General features: G+C 48.4%; 1 long non-coding RNA gene across 1 annotated transcript; it reads right to left on the reverse strand.

Moving 5' to 3' along the window:
- Nucleotides 1–2431: 2431 nt before the first annotated feature.
- On the reverse strand, nucleotides 2432–19088 carry LOC148510616 (uncharacterized). Its single transcript, XR_015869376.1, has 3 exons — nucleotides 18995–19088; nucleotides 17876–17981; nucleotides 2432–2897 (listed from the first exon to the last, which is right to left on the reverse strand). It is a non-coding gene; the product is annotated as an uncharacterized LOC148510616 (long non-coding RNA).
- Between the last annotated feature and the right edge of the window lie 1701 nt (nucleotides 19089–20789).

The raw sequence follows: 20789 nt of genomic DNA on the forward strand, positions 1-20789 counted from the left end.
GGTGGTAACCCACAGATTAGCTAGCGACCAGGAGGCCGCACTTCACTCCACAAGCGGCCGCCCTCATTCAGAGCAACCACTTGTATCTAGCGATCGACTCTGAATGAGGACCATTGTGTCCTCGCATGCACCTTACTAACAACAATCACTAAATGAACACGGCCAGCTTTACCCAATAAGAAAGCATTCAAAAACTTTATATTGTGTTTAATCATAGGACCTAAGAATAAGAAATTAACATGAAAACAAGAGAGACAAAATAGTAACTACATATCTACAACTGTTGTTGTAGTACTGTAATAGAACTGATCACAGGATCAAATGGTCTATATATAATCCTAATTTTTACTTCTACGCTCTAATGTCCCAGTCCCTTGATCCAAGAAGACTCCCGGCTTTTATTATCAGTTATACATCAGCACCACTTTTTATTGCAGGCAACAAATCAATGACCTAAGATTAAGATGGCTAATGGATGGCCCTTACCAAACTCTACATTACGACATCTAATAGCAGATGTATTATGAAAAATTCTGTCCATGTTTCATTTTTGTATGACTTACATCAATCGTGTGACCCGGGGAGAACAGAGGTGACTAGGGGTGACCCATGTATTGAGCCATGGCGGGAGAGTAATAACTGGGGTCTGGCCTGTACTACTAGGCCCTACTCTTATTACTTACTGACTGGCATGTTGCTTATTGACAAGTAGCAGCCAGCTCTTAAGGGTTGGGTATGAAATCCCAGCAGTCGGATTGCCTGCTGTCAAAATGCCGACAGCGGGCATCCTGATGCCTAAACCTAACTCCCCCCCCCCAGTGGTGCCTAACCCTAACCCCCCCCCCCCCCAAAGCCTATCCCTAACCCCTCCATGGAGCCTAAACCCAGAGCCGTAACTAGACTTTTTGGTGCCCTGTGCCAGAAAGAGCATTGGCGCCCCCCTCATTTTTCAAAGGAAAATAATACACCCAAAAAAGGGAAATGGCCTCATGGGGAAGGGCCAAGGAAGAGATAGGAGAGGCCAGGAGTTACTGGGGATGAAATAAGAGAAAGCTACAAGTGAGAATGATAATAAACAGAAATTTGACAGGCCCAAACAGCGCCCCCTGACCTGTGGTGCCCTGTGCGATGGCACCAGCCACACTACCTTAGCTACGGCCATGGCTAAATTTCCCCCCCCCTGCGCGGCTAACAGCTAAGATGCCCCGATGTAGCTTCATTTGGGATGGCGGCTGTTGTGATTTCGGCGTCTTGATACAGACTGGCGTCAAGATTTTGACCATCTCTCTTTAGCCCAGGGTCGGGTTCCGAAGTCGTGATTTCAACGGTCGGCATCCTGTCTGCCGACATACTGACTACATCCCACTCTTAACCCCCGTGCACGTTCCTCTTTACTTCCTTTCCCAAATCTCAAAGTCGGTATCAGCCTGCTACTGTCAATAAGGGGCATATTTATTAAACACATTTTGAGGGAAATCCCCTGAAAACTGCCGCTTTTGGGGGATAACCTGCAAAATGCAAGTATCCCATGAATGTATTTACAGCGGTTCAGCAGCAGATAAGTTTCCCTGTCTCCGATCGCCTTAGAAGGCCCCATAGAATTTCTATGAGGGCTGCTCTATTCAGTGGCGTCACAAGGGGGGTGTGAGTGACACCAAAAAGAGCAGCACACACACCTGAGGGCCGCACCCCATCCACAGACATGTATGCTGCCAGAACACCCCCTTCCCCGGCACCACCGCATCCTCGCCGATGACAAATGGGCTGGCCCTGCGCGCTGCCGCCGGGGGTCACTTCATTCTCTCACTGCGGCCTGCGTCCAGAGCCACACACAGGCACAGAGCTTCTCATTGTGCCTGTGTGTGGCTCTGGACGCCGGCCACAGTGACGTTATCACGCATGTGGCACACCGGAGGGAGAAGAAGAAGGAGGTGCGCGCCCGGACACCCCTAGTGCAAGCCAGCCTGGACATCTGGAAGAGAGGTAAGTACTATTGCACAGGGGAGGGGGCACAGCATAAGGGGCGTTCTGGGGCCACTGCATAGGGGCACTACTGGGGGTACTATATAGGGGGCACAGTGTAAGGGTACTACTGGGGTCACAGCGTAAGGGGCTCTAATACAGGAGGCATTGCATGATGGGCTTTAATACAGCAGGCATTGCATAAAGGGCTATAATACAGGGGACACTGCATATTGGGCACAACTACAGGGGGCAGTGCATAAAGGGGCACTACTAAAGGGGGAACTGCATAATGGGCACAGCTACAGGGGGCATTGCATAAGGGGTAACGATACTGCCTTGAACCTCTATATACCCCTGCCTATACCTTCTGATATCCTGCCTATAAACCTCTAAGGATGACGCTATTTTGCGTACGCAGTCATACAGTAAATAAAGACTCCAGACCTAGAAACCTGTGGTTCCAAAGCACAAAGTATTATTCAAGTAAAAGTACAGTCAGTTACACGCTATGATCCTCATATAATCTTAGCGCAAAGAAATTATACAGACCCAAGTACAGTTATACATACGCAGCGCTCTCTGGACCAGATGTAGGCATCAGCAAGAAACCCCCGTCAATCAGCATTCAGCACGACGACTAGAAACCCAGGGTCAGAGCACACATATTTATAGCCCCCCAGAGATAGACAACACAATAGAGAAGTTTGTTGCTAATACCATTGGTCCTAAAGGCGAGGGCATATGTTACAAGGCATCGAACAGGTTGGTTCAAATAGACACAGTCCAGCCTCTAACAACTGGTGGTCTCTGGTTTCCCGCCTCATGCAAATCCTAACAGTTGGTCATATAATGTACATTTTGTTGCTTGAAGTCTCTGCGGTCCATAAGTTGAGAATGCATGTTGCGATCTCTACATCGATGTTACCGGAATACTGTTGAGAGAGTACGCATCAGTACAATGCCAAACATGGCTTATTTATCACGTATAAAACCTTAGTTACAAAAATATGAGATATGGTAAGAACTTACCCTTGTTATCTCTATTTCTACGAAGTCCATAGGGTTCCACAGGATACCTTGGGGGTATAGGTGTGACGTCAGTCGCAGGGCACCAAAGAGTTAAGCTTTCAGCCTCCCAGGATGCACTAGGTCCCCCTCCTATACCCCGCCCCCGAGCCAAGGCACCTCAGTTAGTTACCAAGCCATAGGCCGGAGGAGGAGAAGGAAGAGAGAGAACAAAGATCTGGACACATACAAGAATCACATTCTCACCAGAGGGAGACGGAAAACCGGTGACCAGAGCAAAGCCCATCTGCAGCACAGGTGCGACAGGGCGGGAGTCCTGTGGAACCCTATGGACTTCGTAGAAATAGAGATAACAAGGGTAAGTTCTTACCATATCTCATATTTTCTACTTCAGGGTCCATAGGGTATCCACAGGATACCTTGGGGATGTCCCAAAGCAGTATCCTTTAAGGGTGGGGACGCTCCTGTGCAGAAAGGAGAATCCGCCGCCCGAAGGAAGCATCCTGAGAGGCGAAGGTGTCAAACCTGTAATACCTCACGAAGGTATGGACAGAAGACCACGTAGCAGCCTTGCAGATCTGAACTGCCGAGGCACCACGTCGAGCTGCCCACGAAGGACCCACAGACCTAGTGGAATGAGCCTTCAGAGAAGGAGGGACCGGTAGGCCTTCATGAAGATAAGCTTCAGAAATAGCCATACGGATCCAGGCTGCCAAAGTTTGCTTTGAAGCAGGCCAACCCTTTTTACGGAAGCCAAAGAGGACAAACAAAGCGTCCGACTTCCTAAACGAAGAAGTGCGGTCAACATAAGTCCTTAAGGCCCGCACAACATCCAAAGAGGCCTCACCCACGGAAAGACCCGGTGAGTTAAAGGCCGGAACAACTATTTCCTCGTTAATATGAAACTGGGAAACAACTTTGGGAAGAAACTCGGGCCGAGTGCGGAGCACTGCCCTGTTCCCATAAAAAACCAAGAAAGGGGGTCTACAAGAAAGAGCCCCTAACTCAGAAACACGTCTGGCCGAAGCAATGGCCAGAAGGAAAACAGTCTTAGCTGTTAGCCATTTAAGATCCACTGAGCCCAGTGGTTCAAACGGCGGTCCTTGGAGAGCCCTCAGGACCACAGCCAAATCCCAAGGCGCCACAGGTGGAACAAAGGGCGGCTGAATGCGGAGAACACCCTGCATAAAGGTGCGCACATCCGGGATTGTAGCAATCCTACGGTGAAACCAGACAGATAGGGCCGAAACCTGTACCTTCAAAGAAGCAAGGCGAAGCCCATGATCTAGTCCCGCTTGCAGGAAGGCGAGAATCCGAGACAGACGAAACTCCCGCGGTGCATAACCTCTCGGTCGACACCACTGGAAGAACGTATGCCACACGCGATGGTATATCCTCGCGGAAGACGGTTTCCGAGCTAGTAACATGGTACATACCACAGAGCTGGAAAACCCCCGGGACCTCAGCATGGCCGTCTCAACAGCCACGCCGTCAAAGACAGCCGAGTTAGGTCCGGGTGAAGGCAAGGACCCTGAGACAGAAGGTCCGGTCGTAGCGGCAACCGCAGAGGAATGTCCACGGACAGACCCTGAAGGTCTGAGAACCAGTGCCGTCTGGGCCACGCGGGAGCTATCAACAGGAGCGTCCCTCCTTCCTGTTTGAATTTCCGGATTACCCGTGGAAGAAGGGAGACCGGAGGGAACAGGTATGCGAACCGGAACGTCCACCGGACGGACAGAGCATCCACCAGAGACGCCCCTTCGTCTCTTGTGCGAGACCCGTACACCGGCAACTTGTTGTTGTGCCGGGACGCCATGAGGTCGATTTCTGGAAGACCCCACCTGTCCACCAGTAGTTGAAAAACGTCCGGGTGCAGGGACCATTCCCCCGGATGAACGTCCTGGCGACTTAGAAAGTCCGCCTCCCAATTGAGCACTCCCGGGATGAAAACCGCTGATATGGCCGGAAGATTGCGCTCCGCCCAAACCAGGATCCGAGAGACCTCTACGAGAGCCGCCCGACTGCGAGTTCCTCCTTGCCTGTTTATGTAGGCCACGGTGGTAGCGTTGTCCGACTGGACCTGCACCGGGCGACCCTGGAGAAACCGCTGTGCCTGCTGGAGAGCATTGAAGACCGCACGGAGTTCCAAGATATTTATTGGAAGCTCCGCTTCTGTCGGCGTCCACCTGCCCTGGAACAAGTGTGGACCCGAAACTGCTCCCCAGCCCCGAAGACTGGCGTCCGTTGTCAACAGGACCCAATTTGGAACCCAGAACGGACGTCCCTTGTTGAGGTGGGTCGTCTGTAACCACCACGTAAGGGACAGGCGAACCTCCTGGGTGAGCACAATCGTCTGGGACTTCAGAGACTGAGTCAGCCCGTTCCACTTGGACAGGATCAGGTGCTGCAGAGGTCTGGAGTGAAACTGGGCGTATTCCACCATGTCGAACACCGACACCATGGAGCCCAGTAACCTCATCGCCGAGTGTAAGGACACCCGGCGGCTGTGCAGACAACTGCGCACCCTTGACTGTAAAGCAGAGATCTTGTCCTCCGTCACGAAGATCCTTTGCTGTCCCGAGTCCAATAAGGCTCCAAGATGCAGAATCCTCCGAGACGGGATTAGAGTGGACTTCTGCCAGTTGATTAGCCAGCCGTGCCGTTGCAGCAGTGCAATGGTCAGGTCCAAGTGGCGTAACAGGAGCTCTGGAGATCCTGCCACCAATAACAGGTCGTCCAAATACGGCAACATGCGGACTCCCTGCAGCCGCAGAGAAGCCGCCATGACCGCCATCACCTTGGTGAAAACACGTGGTGCTGTTGCCAGGCCAAAAGGTAACGCCCGAAACTGGAAGTGGTCGCTGCTGATTGCAAACCTGAGGAACTGTTGATGGCGCCAAAGAATAGGGACATGCAGGTAAGCGTCCTGTATGTCCAATGACACCAAGTAGTCCCCAGGTTCCAGCGCCAGAATGATGGACCGTAGGGTCTCCATCCGAAACTTCGGGACCCGCAAAGACTTGTTGAGTGCTTTGAGGTTGAGAATCGGACGATATGACCCATTGGGTTTCTGTACCAAAAATAGATTTGAATAGAAACCCTGGCCCCTCTGGGAGAATGGAACCGCCACTATAACTCCAGCCTGGAGCATAGTGTGCAATACCTTCCGCAGCTCCGTAGCCTTGTTCCGGTCTGATGGGAGACCCGTGGTGAAGAAGCGAGCCGGGGGTCTGTGCCGGAAGGAGAGGGCGTATCCGTGGGAAACCACCTCCAGAACCCAAGTGTCTGTCGTAGTAGTCGACCAACACTGGGCGAACTGTAGCAGGCGGCCTCCCACCCTGGGATCCCCCAAAGGGAGGCCCGGACCGTCAGGCCGCAGGCTTGCCATCTGGCTTGGGGGCCGGACGTCTGGTACTCCATGCCTGCTTCCGGGGCTTGACCGATTTCTTAGGGCCAGCCTGTCGAGGAAACGACTGTGGTTTGGGCCTGCCCTGGGCCCTAGATGACCGAAAGGACGATGGTCCCGAACCAGAAGGAGCAGCGGCCGACGGGAGACAGGCAGATTTGGCTGCCGCCAGCGTGGCCACAATCTTATCCAGATCCGGACCGAAGAGAACTTCTCCGGTAAACGGCAACGCTTCCAGACCTTTCTTGGAATCTGCGTCCGCCTTCCAGGATCGCAGCCACAAGGTGCGACGAGCAGCTACCGCTGCTGAAGAAATTCTAGACACCAGAGTACTAATGTCTAGAGCCGCCTCGTTGATGTAGGTGGCCGAATCACGGAGATTGCCAATCAACTCCGCCTGATCGGCCGGACAGTCGGATTCAAAAGAAGCCTCTAATGAATCCGCCCAGCGCTCCATCGCTCTGGCAACCCAGCAAATGGCCATAGCCGGCCGTGCTGCCCCCCCTGCAAGGGAATAAGCGGACTTCAGGCAGATTTCTACCTTGCGGTCCGTAGCATCCTTAAGGGAGGACATGGATGGCATCGGCAATGTGGCACTACGGACAAGACGGGTCACGTGAGAATCCACCTGTGGAGGGGATTCCCACTTCGCAAAATAATTATCCGCGAACGGATAAGCCACCGCCAGGCGTCTCTGCGGCTGGTATCTTTTGCCAGGTTGTTTCCACGCCTCCTCTAAATGGTCCACCAACTGACCCGAAAGAGGAAAGACTGTGGCATCGCCCTTCACATCTTTGAAAAAGGCATACTTAGATTTAGCCGCTGGGGGAACTTCGTCCTCAATCACCAAGGCTGTGCGGACCGCCCGAATAAGTCCAGGAATATATACTTTGGACTTAGCATCAGCGTCCTTAGTATGGAGAGGTTCCTGATCGTAAGGATCTAGAATCTCCCCATCATCAGACGTCCCTTCGTCATCCTCATAAGGAGCGGACAGAGACGCCACCGGCCTTTTATGAGACCGCATCACAGACTCCCCTTGCAACACATCCGACAAGTGCTGTACAGAACTCGTCAGGGAGTTAACCCACGCTGGCTCCTGAGAACCCGGGAGCGGGGAAATAGGGAGACTGTGGGGTACCACCAATTGTCGTGGGAACCCCTGCATGGGTGACGACACCACAGACTGCTGGGACAAACCCATCGGAGTAAACGCGGGCTGCGGAGCTAACTGGCCCACTAAAGCTGTTAACGCCTGAGCGAAACAAGCCCAGGGCGGCTCCTGTACCGGTGCTGTAACCGTAATAGGCCGCGCCATGGACAAACACTGCCGGCAAAGGCCCTCCGCGCTACCCTCCCCCTCCGCTAACGGTACTTTGCACGTGGTACACTGTAGCCGGAGGGGAAAATCACTTTCAGACATGATGGCACCACGTATGTGACCTCTCTCACCAATTAAGTATTAAATAGGCGAGAGACCACCCTGCAGCACCGCACCGCAAGGGCTTTAGCAGAAAGAACAGGGACAGTAATAAAGCTGACAGTTTAGAGAGAAAAGATTACAGGCAGCAGCGCTAGCACAGTCACATACAATGCAGAAAAATAACAATTCCTGCACTAACAGCGCTGATCACTCAACTACACAGACACAGGGCCTGGTAGGACACAGCGCTGCATACACAGACCTGACCACAGCGGAGGAGAGGTATGCGGGGGGACCCAGACCACGATGCTTCCTTCCAGCGCTTCCAGCAGCGTTCACCATGCGTTCTGGAGAAGATGGCCGCCGAGGAGCAGAGAGGAGGCTGGCCTGGGGGAGGAGCGCTGCCACAGGACCAGTCGGCAGCATGCAGAGAGGGCTGTGTGCAGCGGGGGAGGCGCCGGCTGTGAGACAGGGAAGGCGCGCTCCCCTGGCATGCATTTAACCCCTGGGACGCCGCAGCGCTACCGCTCTGCTGCGGTCCGCTGTCCCAGGGGGTAGTGGAAGCGCAGGTTGGTCGCCTGGCTCCACGCTGCAGCCAGTCCCCAGGGAGCCCCCTGCCTGGGGACTTAGGACCATGTGATCAGCGGGGACCCACCGCGGGACCCCGCTGCTTACCTCTGTCCCCCTTGAATCCGGCCATGGTCCGGAGCATCTGGGGTCACCGCTAGCTGTGACCCCAGACGCCCACCAGCATCCCCGGATCAGTACCGGCGTTCTGGTACCGGCGGGGTGTAGGGAAGACAGCATGGACGTCAGGACTGACTGTCCATGCTGTTCATCCAGTTGTGCAGCCACAGCTGCATGAAGAATAAGCTTCAGGGGCTCTTCTAGCCCCCACTCCAACAGGTGCACCCGACTCCGGCCGGGCACCAAACTAAACTGAGGTGCCTTGGCTCGGGGGCGGGGTATAGGAGGGGGACCTAGTGCATCCTGGGAGGCTGAAAGCTTAACTCTTTGGTGCCCTGCGACTGACGTCACACCTATACCCCCAAGGTATCCTGTGGATACCCTATGGACCCTGAAGTAGAAATAATCTTTATTTCATAGCAATTATAGTAAATGTGCATACTTGAATCTTATACCTTAAAGCTTATGGAACCTTGTATGTGAATATGTAATGTGTGAGTATGTGGGGTTTGATGTAAAGATGCTAGTTAACTTGGGGCAGATGCGTGTGCATGAAGCTAATATTCGTTGTTTTCATACAGGATCTTATGCATTCGCTAATATGCGACTAGTTAACAGCGCTATTGTGCCTATTAATGTGTGTATGAGAAATGGTGTAAGATGCAATCGCATGATGCTAATAGTAATATCGCCACATGTACTAAAGTGTGAGTTTATCTAAAATGGCGCTTGGGCGGCCATTCGCAAAATGGCGTCTTGCGGCCAGACGCAAGATGGTATCGCTGCGATGCAATTTTAAACTGATCTTGTCTCAGCCAATTATCCAGCTTCGACAGGGGCACTAATAATGTGGTCATTGTATAAAATGAGCACTACTGTGTGTCAAAACATAAATAAGGGACACTACTTTATGGTGTAATGTGAATCAGGGGCACTATGTGCGGTGGTAATGTGGATAAGATTGTGCTACTGTGTGGCATAATTTGAATTGGGGATAGTATTGTATGACCATGCCCCTTTCTTTCGAGATCATGCCCCTTTTTTGCGCCACACGCCTTAGGCGTACGCTGTCCTTTTATTGATAAATCGCCGGGGGAGGGGGGGGGGAATCGTTCCACCACGTCTCTAGGACCACTTTAAGCACTGCTACCCAGAATATCAGGCGTGGCATCATCACCCCTGCTGGGTGCACCTGGCATTCTGGGAGGAGCACAGTGTGACTGCTGGACTGGTAAGAGGGAAGAGTTTGCGGAGCTGCACACCTTGGTCCCGACACCAACCCTAGTGATGCCTTTGGCTCTATTACAGTGGTGTCCCTACCTCATCTGACACCCAGTGCGGGGAGTAGTGATTGCTGGGCTAGTAGTTCGTGCGGCGGAGCTGCGCGCCGGGAAAAGGGGGCATGTCCTTGCAAGAGGGGCGTGGCCTTGCGGCCCGAGCCACGTTTTTGTCACACCGTGGGTGCCGGAGTTGCGGGCTGCCCCTGGGGACCAGCCTGTCTGAAGTACCCGCTCTCTCACTGTGCCAGGAGCAGAGTGCTGCACGTAATGCTACAGTGCAGCACCAGGCTCCTGTCACTGAGGGGGAGCCTGCACCTTGGTGTCACCCCTCAGCGGGTGATGCCCGGGTGCGGCCTGCCCCCCTCTTGTGATGCCACTGCTCTTTTGTGAGATTTAACAAGCTGCAGAATGCGAAGAGCTGGGCCCTGTTAGCTCATAGGCTACATATCGCATAATTTATCCAGAATAGATTTTGCTCAGTTTTGTATATATGACACCAGATATTTGACATCCGATATGACTACCTTTGTATTTGTGTTGCCAGAGAACACTCAGCTTATTGCATTTGACATAAGATGTGGGCCTGTGGCTCAGCTCATTTTACTTTTCTTTAGAAATGTTCTAAATATGTCAGCAGATACTGAACTCTGCTTTGTGCTCTGGCCACTAGGAGGAGCTATGTGCCTCTGTGATAGGCTTTCTGCCACATGCCATTTACTGACAATCTTCAGACTGTAGAGGTCATTTCTGTTACCTAGGAGACTTTTAACCAATGTCTTTACAGAACAGGCAGCTTACTGGACAGACTTAGTTAAGTTTGAACACATAGGTATTTATAGGTATATAAAAAACTCAAAATAATTTTTTTCTTACTACATCACCCCTTCGCAGCTAGCATAGTGACCCTCTCCCAAGGCTCTGATGACTTTTGTCAAGGATTGACAACCTCAACACTCAATGGACAATTAATACCTAAATTAACCTTTAGGCCGGGATGTACTAATCTTGCGGTGTACATTCGCTAGTGATCACATATGTACTAACATAAGCCATTACAGGTTGAGTCTCCCATATCCAAATATTCAGAAATACGGAATATTCTGAGAATGTGAAACCTTTGCTTTCTGATGGTTCAATGTACACAAACTTGTTTTAAAGCACAATTTCATTAAAATACAGTATACAATAACCTTCAGGCTGTGTGTATAAGGTGTATATGAAACATAAATGAATTTCATGCATGTACACAAACTTTTTTTGATGCTCAAAATTATAAAAAATATTGTATAAAATGAGCTGCAGGCTGTGTGTATAAGGTGTATATAGAACATAAATGCATTCTGTGTTTAGTTTTGGGTCCTATACCCAAGATATTTCATTATAGTATGCAAATATTCCAAAATACGGAATAATCCGATATCCAAAATACCCCTGGTCCTGAGCATTTTGGATATGGGAGACTCAACCTGTAGTATCGCAAAGGACAGCTCTTGCAAGAAAAGGAGGAGAAGGAGGCGGGGGACCCAGGAGGAACACGGGCTGGCATGCAGGAGGCTGTGGAGAGGTAGGGGGGCGGTGCTGGGTGACTGCGGAGCGGTAAGGCGGTGGCGAAGCGTCGTCAGCAGGATGTGGTAAGAATGCCATAGGCCTCTATAGGGTAATGCCAAAAAAACCTGGCGTTACCCTCCACATCGAAAATCGGGCGGTAGGGGTTTGGTCAGGGGCGTATCTATAATTGGTGCAGGGTGTGCGGGGAACACGGGCACCCATAATATTACTTACCTCTCCGGAGTCCCACGTTGGCGCGGGGGTCCGGCACTGTAAAACCACTGGAAAATGGCCGCGGCAGCCATTTTCCCGTCTTTCGCGCATGCGCGGTACAGGGAAAATGGCCGTCACGGCCATTTTCCCGGTGACCTGTGCATTCATTATAGACTCTGAACACTCTCTAGTGCCCAGAGTCTATAACTTCGTCGCTGGCCGCGCACAGCTCAGTGCGCTGCCTGCCTCTGGGCGGGGAGGAGGGGGCCCGCGTCGGAGACTGCACACGGGCCCCCTCCTCTCTAGAAATGCCCCTGGGTTTGGTACATATGAAAATGCAGTAAAAACCCAGAAAGCGGGGTTTGTACCGCATTTTTCCTTTAGTACATGCCGGCCTTACTGTGAAAGTTTACTACACATGCTGCCTACTCTGTAGGATACCCTCCCCTCGCAACCTTTTACCCTACACTCCTGGGGTCTGATATTTTATGAGGTTCCTACAACAAACAGCCAAATGCATTTAGGCTTCAAAATGAGCCTGAAATTGGGTCTCAGGCACATTATTGGTATTGGGACTCAAATGTTATCACCCTGAACTGGTGCACTGACCAGAGCAATTGGTGTAGGCAACATAGGTCTCGGCTTTCAACCTATCCACACTTTGCACTCTCTGGGCCTGATTCAGACCCGCTCGCAAGCTGGTCGATGGTGGCCCAGTGCGCATGACGGAGCCGACTCAGCCTACCGTCTGGGGCCGGCCCCACTGACATCACAAGTGATGTCAGTGGGAGTGCTTTTGGCTCTGGTAGAGCCGAAAGCACTCTAGGGCTTGCGGCAATGAGACCCTACCACAAGGGTCTCGTCGCAAGCCCGATGGTCTTGACCATCGCGACCATCTTCCTGGCTGCTTGCTATAGCTGTGGGTTGTCACCCACATCTATGCGAGCGACCAGGAGGCCGCTCTAAAAAAAAACCAGAGAGCCGGCCCTGATTCAAAGCGAGCGCTCTGTCAGAGCGTCCGGCTCTGAATCAGGCCCTCTGTTGTTAGGACCCCAAATAGAAGAGGGAGCAGAGTAATGATGGATGCAATTACCTTTTAGAAATTTTTTTTTTTTTTTTTTGTTTTGTTTGGAATTTAATTACTATTTTCTTCTACTACTTTTTAGTAGAGGTTTTAATCAGACATCTGTTTTACTTGCTGCTATTGCAGTGCTAAATAATGCAGTTTGTACTTATTTAAAGCAGTTTTGGATGCAGAGCTAAAGTCGCTTTCTTCCACTATTTCAAAGACTTCTGCATTTTTCTTTTATTTCTTTGCCCTAATTAATCCAACTGCCCCCTGTTGTCATGTTCCTACTGATTCTATGCAGCCAGCTATGTCCCAGAAGCCTTTGCTGCCGCTTCTTATTCATTACACTGATTAAAGGAGAATTGTGGGGAATCAAATTAATGGCATAGAACAGTCAAATATGAAAAGTTAGGTGTTCAGTGCAGTGCTGGGGATAGAGTGCAGTGCTTCGGTGACAAACTGTTTTAATCAAAGACCTAATTACGTTTATAATGTTGTTTCGTGCTTACAGTATACTAGCAAATATTTATAATTTTGTATTAGTTTCCTTATGAATGGTCATATGTCATTTGAAACATCTAGGGAGTCCTCCTTTCCCCCTGTAAGTAGAACGGTTTTAAAATAGCTTGTGCAGCTTAAATCTGCCGATTTCATCAGTTATTAGTTTTTCTGGGACTTTTGCAAGTTTCCAACTTTATTTAGGCACTAGTGAGGAAGGACTTGGACGCCCGAAGTGCCTACGGAGAAGGGAGATTGCCCTGATCGTCCTCCTCATCCCGCATTGTTGGATCCGCTACTACATACATTACCCCTGCAGCAGTATCCAGTGCAGCAGTATCTCTAGAGGCTGCAAGATGGTGGCAGTGAGTCCACAACATGGGACCCCTTCTCATACCCCTGCCTGCTCACCAAGTACTATTGTAGGCTGCACGATTTCCCCGAAGCAGGCATATGAGCTACTGAGACTTCAAGATATGCAGACCCTACTTATCACATTTAAGGCCTCAATTACTAATGAGTTTTATCACCAAAACGAGTGAGAAATGTCACTGTGTATGATAAATGGTGCTCCAGCCAATCACCTCCCAACTATCATCTGTTAGAAGAATGACAGTTGGGAGCTGATTGGCTGGAGCACCATTTATCATACACAGTGAAATTTATCACTCGTTTTGGTGATAAAACTCTTTAGTAAATGGGGGCCTTAAAGAGAGATGTACTAAGCTTTGGAGAGAGATAAAGTGGCGCCAGAAAAAAAGGGGCCCATTTATCAAGGAGTTTTATCATACGCAACGAGTTTTAAAACTGGTTGCATATGATAAATGGTGCTCCAGCCAATCAGCTACCATCTGCCAGTTTTCAAACAGATGACAGTTGGGAGCTGATTGGTTGGAGCACCGTTATATCACATGCAACGAGTTTTAAAACTCCTTTCCTATGATAAAACTAATTGATAAATGGGCCCCAAAGTTATAACCAATCAGCTCCTTCACTTTACAGGCTACAGTTAGGAGCTGATTGGTTGGTACTTTATCTTTCTCCACTTTATCTCTCTACAATGCTTTGAAAGTAAGAACGAATCCCCAGGTGCCTCATAATCCGGTTCCAGCATATAAGTACTGTGACTTACTAGAGCTAATGCTATTGGCTCTGTTTGCATTTGTCCTTTTAACCATCTGTCCCCATTCTCCCTCTCCACATTTAGGGGGTCATTCAGACCCGGTCGTTTGCGCCGATGCGTTCGGACCGGGTCGATGGCCCCCCACAGAGCATGCGCACGACGGCGCCGGCTCCGTCGTGCGCATGCGTGAGACCCGCTACGACCAACAGCGCCGGTCGTAGCGGGTCTCGATCCAAAGGGGGCGAGCTGTCGATGTTATTTGACAGCTCGCCCCGTTTGGAAGGCGGGCCGGGGGGGTGGCAGCCCAAACGGGGGCGTTCCCATGGGAACGCCTACCGTTTGGGGGTGGCCCCACTGACACCACTAGTGATGTCAGTGGAGAGCTTCCGGCTCAGACAGAGCCGAAAGCTCTCCGGGGCTTACGACAAGGGAGACCCTACCCTAGGGTCTCGTCGTAAGCCCCGATGGTCGCGATGGTCTTGACCATCGCGACCATCACCTTCGGCGGTCGTAAGGCTGTGGGTGTTAACCCACAGCCTTACCACCGCAAAGGAGGACGTCTTGAAAATTCAAGACGTCCTCCCCTCATTCAGACCGACCGTACGCTCTGTGCGACCGGCTCTGAATGAGGTCCTTAGTCTTCTTACGTGTATACACAGGTCTCATATATCTCCTACTCTGATATTCAAAAAACTTCCTTTAAATCTAAGGGCCTCATTTATCAACAAATGATAACCTTGTAATCACTCGTTACTAATCTTAAAGGGTGCTCCAACCAATCAGCTCCTAACTGTCATTTTTCATACACATGTCAATTAGGAGCTGATTGGTTGGAGCACCATTTAAGATGCTCACTTACCTGAATTAAAGGTAACTATAATTCGGCTGATATAAGAGGTCTACAAAAGATTGATTTCCCAGTAACAATCTGTATTACTTTCTAAGATACTTGCTATACGTAGGGAAACGTTTATAACACTCCTGTTAATGGAATGGAGATGCTATCATATTTAAAGCCAAGATTTCTTTCCGTCTGCATAAAATGTTATCTTATATAGAGGACTGATATGTAATCTAGGTGGGGGGAAGTAGATACCATATACCCTATACTAAGGTCAAAGTTTATGCACCTAATTACATTTCTCCAGCAGTTATTTGCCACAAATCAGAAAGTGTCACTAATGATGTTTGGTGACATTTCTCAGGTGACTTTGCTTTAACATGTCCTCCAGGCTCTTCTCTAAGGCACATCAGAATGCTTCTATTAAACTTAACCACTGGCTGTTCCTCACTTTGATCTGTGAGCTGCTCCTGAGGAGCACACTACACACACAATACAACAAGCTCCAGTGGTAGTAGAGATGTGAGCAGACCCCCAATGTTTTGGTTTTGGTTATGAATCATCTTCGCGTTTTGGTTTTACCACCCTCAAGTGTTTTGGTTCGGTTTTGCTGTTGGTTTTGGATTTCTTTAATATTGATAAAGACAGCTAAAATCATGTAACCTGGACCTGTTTTTGTTCCTGTAGTATTATTAACACCAATAACATTCATTTCCAGCAAATTATGACCACCGCACAGCACTTGAAACCACGAGGAAGGGACAGAAATGTAATCCAAAAACACTCAAGATCCGTGTTTTAGATCCAAGTTTCGAATTTGGCGAAACTCAGTTCTACTCGGAACCCCAAATTGAGAACTTAGGCCCTCATTCAGAGCCGCTCGCTATTTGCAGTCGTTCGTTCTAAAACAAGGGGTGGCTATTCAAATGAACCGTTCGCTAATTGCGGTCTGTTCACACCTCTAAGTCTGAACGAGCGAGCAAAACTTGCGCTTGTAATTTTGAAAAATACGCCCCCTGGCCGCTCGCATCCTACGTCATGTCCGCTATTTATTAGATTAATCGAGTACATCGACCAGCGTATGAACTGCTCGCTATTCTTGTGGTTGGTTTTTGCTACCACAATCTTGCGAGCAGTTCTGGCTATAAAATAACCCAGTGACGTGGTCAATGACGCTGCTGTTTTAATTATGCACACCCTTAAAACGCCCGTTTTGACCTTTAAGCACGCCTGCGTTCTGATCTCCACTCCCCGTTTTCAAGCACCTTCCCCTGTTACCACCCACATACGCCTCATTCTGTCACTCAAAGTAGCAGGCATTCGCTATATAGCGAACAAACGATTTTCGGCCGCACTGACTGGTTCGCGCATGCGTATTATAAACCGTACGCATGCGCAGAAGTGCGAACATCGCTCGGAACGAGCGTACTGCCGCTTACGAGCGGCTCTGAATCAGGCCCTTAGTTCCTGGAGCCTTGCTGCTACGGGAAAAAGTGCCAGGTTGAAAAGATTCCACCACCACCTCCGCACTCCATGTCCATAAAAGTATTCACAATTCAGGACTAATAATATGCTTTGTCTTTTGTATTGGACAGATTATATTTCATTCAGCAGTCATCCTGGTTTTGTATCTCTGTATAAATTAATCAGTTCTATTCATGAAGCTTTTCTCAGTTCAGCCATTGCCAAAATCTGTGTTTTTCTGCTTTCTTATAAACTTACATCTACAGAAATCTGTTTTTGTTTCTTTTATGGGGGGGGGATTTTTTTTGTGATATAAACTAATAAATGAACGAATCAATGTAAATGAGGCAATATAAGTTATACTGTTGTTAAAAGGAAACTAAAGCTATAATTTACAGTTTTTCGCAACTATTTTTTATCTTGTCGTACCGTTCCCTTACACTATTTCTCCAATCATTTACACCCTGGGCTCGTTCACACAAGAATACAAAATGGTGAAAACCAATGCACGCCTCAGTGATGCTCCTCTGTCGTGTTCTCCACATGATTTTATTTTATTTGTTCCTTTTTTTGCATCACAATCACGTGCACGTTAACACCTGACAAATAGGATTAACACATTGGTAGGAATAACAGCGTAGGAAATCATTGTCTATATTTTCACCGTGGCTCCAATCAGTTACTTGGATGCCATACGCCTCAGGATGGTCCCTAGCTCTAAGGGCCTGATTCTGAGTCCCACGCAAGTTCAAATGTGTCAATATCTAGCACGTTTTAGCAAACTGCCAGGTGCCACAGCGAACATACAATACAAGTACATGTCTTTGTCTATCCTAAAGTGATTCTATTCTAACGGATCTTTTCTCTACATTTGTGAAATGAGTGTTACTGGGTGTCAACTGGACACAGGGACAGACAGCTCCAGCATTCCTCTGTGCTGTCATGGAAAAGGGGTGTGGCCATGAGGGGGGCATGGCCACCACTCACTGGGGTGTGCTACGAGTCACAGGGGTGTGGCCCTGCAACAAGTCCCGTCTCTCTGCATGCCGGCTGAGCAGAGCACCGGGAGGTGGAGCTGTTATGAGTTTTAGCAGTTACTGTATATATAAAATACCTGCATTTTACCGATAATCGCTCAACTGCAAAAACATCGGCATAACGTACTTCTCTGAGTCAGGCACCTAATTGACTATTTACGTGCAACATTCATATCTGAAATGCATCTAAGTAGGTGTATGGAGAGTCATGTGTAGAAATGAATACCTGTGTAATTGTAATACCCTGGTGTGGTAATGATGTACATGATGTGGTGTGGGTACAGGTAGGAGTTACCTTGGTGGAAGATTCTCCCCTCAGCAACAGCTTTCTCTATACCATGCCCAGGCAGAGAGGCAAGGTTTCCCCAGACAGGCGCAAAGAAAGGCAGACAGGGCTTTTCCTAAAAGAATATCACAGTTTATTCTTTAACCCGGAATAGGAATTGGTTAATGTAGTGAAGGGAAAGAATGGATTCAGGTGACTTTAAAAAAAAAAAAAAAAATCACCTAAGTATATACATCCAGTATAAGGTCATCACACAAACGGCAAATATCTAACTTAAGTTTAGCTTACGTATTCAAAAATATAATCAATCCATGCAGATTTACTTTAGTATGCTACACATATAGTATATGAACAATTCTTAGTCTCCTATTTGATTAAATAAACTCTTAACTTTCAATTACCGTCCCACAGACAATAATTTTGTTCTAACCTGAGTTACTACAGAGGGTCTTTATGTGCACGTTGGGGCCCAATTATTGTTATTTTATTAAGGGGTGGGATACAGCTGTCCATCTCCTTTTAGCAGTAAATAAAATGTTGCAGCGCTGTGTATTAACAATGGTTATATTAAACACACTGGAACTGTTTCCCGTGGAATCCACTGGCTATATAAGTATTGCAAATATAAAGACATATGCAGTGGAGCAGATTTCAATACAAATATGTTTCAAAGAGGAGTGAGCTACGGCACAGACTTCAGTCTTCCTGCCCCTCCAGGGAGGCTTCACACCCTGTTCCAAGATGGCCACCAAGCTTACTACTGAGCATGTGCAGGGGCCATTTTGATTTTTCTGCTTAGAAGTGACATTTTGGGAGACAGACTTCTTCTACTTAGCTCTTATAAGTAGACCTGGTTAATTACCAGCTATAAAGCTGTTCCAGCATCCTGCACTGCTACCAGTTTGCAGCAGCACTTTGCTGGTGAGCTGTATAGAATCCCGCTCCTCTCCATTACCAGTTTACATGTAACAGTGAGTACGGCTGTACCTGCTATCCTTCAATAAACCCCAATAAATGGGCTGCTCATAGTTGAGTGGTCCGCTGGTGTGTGCCTACATAACCCTGCAATATCTACACCTGCGTACACATAATTTCAAAAACAAAATATATATATAAGATTTATCTCACCACAGTCCAATGGATGTTGCTGAGGCAGTTTACCCTCAGATGCAGGCAAATCAGCTTAGGTGTATAGTCTATAAGCTCCAACTGTCATACCTCGAACCGCTCCTTTTTAAAAAAAAATATACTTTATTTAAAATTGTACTGGCCTCTATGCCCTTTTCCAAAGTGAACTTAATTTAATGGGATATAACATTATGACTGCATGCTTAATGTAATATTTTGTTTTTTTTCAGGGTGGCAGACAGTTTTTAAAACCATGTATTTCTTGCACAGAGCATCTTCTGTGTGTCTGTTTCTTTTCCCCACTGTGTCAGCTAGCTCCCATTGGCCAAAACTAGCCAATGGGAGCAAGCTGACACACACAGAGTCTGGGGGTAGGCTAATCAAGCTCGCCTGTCAATTACACAGAGACCATATCTGATCCTTCCCTGGTGAGTTTAAGGATTGTTGCCCAGCAGCAGCATTTGAAGCAGGCTTAATTTTATTGTTTAAATGGCACTGCAGCCTGGAAGTTTTGGTAAGGGCTGCTGCCCCACCTTGCAACCGCAACTGTTTGCCACCCAGAGAATTTTTAGAATACTGAGACGCCAACTTGTGAGGTCTTACAGCGGCGCAAATCTGTCTTGGTGCATCTTTAAATTGCACCATCATATGCACCATCCCGTGACACACCCACATCTCCTTAGCTACCCCTGTTACCCCCTAGGAAGACCCATTGAATTTGGTGCATCCGACTCTGTTCCCCGTCTCTGAACACTAATAATCGAGAAGCATGCACAGTGCGAGTCAGATGTATGCGCAAACTTAAAAGATTGGCCAACTGCGTGCTGCATTGACACTACGTGCGATTCACAATTAGGTCCTTGGCATCAAGGTCCCGATTGGTGTGAAGCCATGTAAATATATCTAGTAAAAATTGTTGAACTGAAGTATTACATGATCCCATGAGCAGTAGATTGGAATTCCACATCTATTATAGTAATCTATACAATTTTTCGCCCTGCCTCTTCTTATAACTAGCCCAGTGATGGGATTATCAGCAATTCCCTCACTGACTCACAGCTCCTCCAAGTCCTTAGTGGTGGCTCCTTCACTACAAAAAAGCTAGAGGCCAGGATAATAGAGATACACAATGAGGGTAAGGACCAGCATAACTGTGCCAACTACAGCATAGGCCCATCTCCAGCCTTAATGTAGACCTCAAATGTTATGCTAAAATCTATGGTCAACCTAATGAACCAATTCCTCTTCTCCCTAATACACTTTGACTAAGTGGGCTGCATCTCAGGACACCAGGCGAAGGATAATACTAGGCGAGCCATTGATCATGCACTATTAGTATGGTACAGGAGATGTCTCATGGAGTTTTATGAAGTTAATTCCGAATCTTTTGTCATACCAGGAGACTTCCTAAACGGCGTCCTGGCACTTTATACTACTCCAGATAAAATCTCAATGTCATTCCAAACATAGTGCTCATCTGTAATGGCACCAGACAAGGTTGCCTCTCACACAATAGCTCTATCTCCAGTCCCCAGGTGGTGCAAGTGGGCAAAACCAACTCCAAGATTTCGCTTTTCATGAATGACATCTTTCTCTCACATTCCAAACCAAGATTATCCCTGCCCAACATGCAAATTTATAGTGATTTGCCTGCAAGATCAATTACTTGAAATTCGATCATGCCTTGCTGCTTCAAGACCCCTCTCAAGATACTGAAAGCCTTAAACCAAATTTTAATTTCACATGGCAGTCAAGACAGAAAAAGATCACAGATGTTAAAATGAATATCCTTCCT

This window comes from Taudactylus pleione, unplaced genomic scaffold, assembly GCF_031769625.1.
Source record: "Taudactylus pleione unplaced genomic scaffold, aTauple2 ptg000314l, whole genome shotgun sequence".
Lineage (NCBI taxonomy): Eukaryota > Metazoa > Chordata > Amphibia > Anura > Myobatrachidae > Taudactylus > Taudactylus pleione.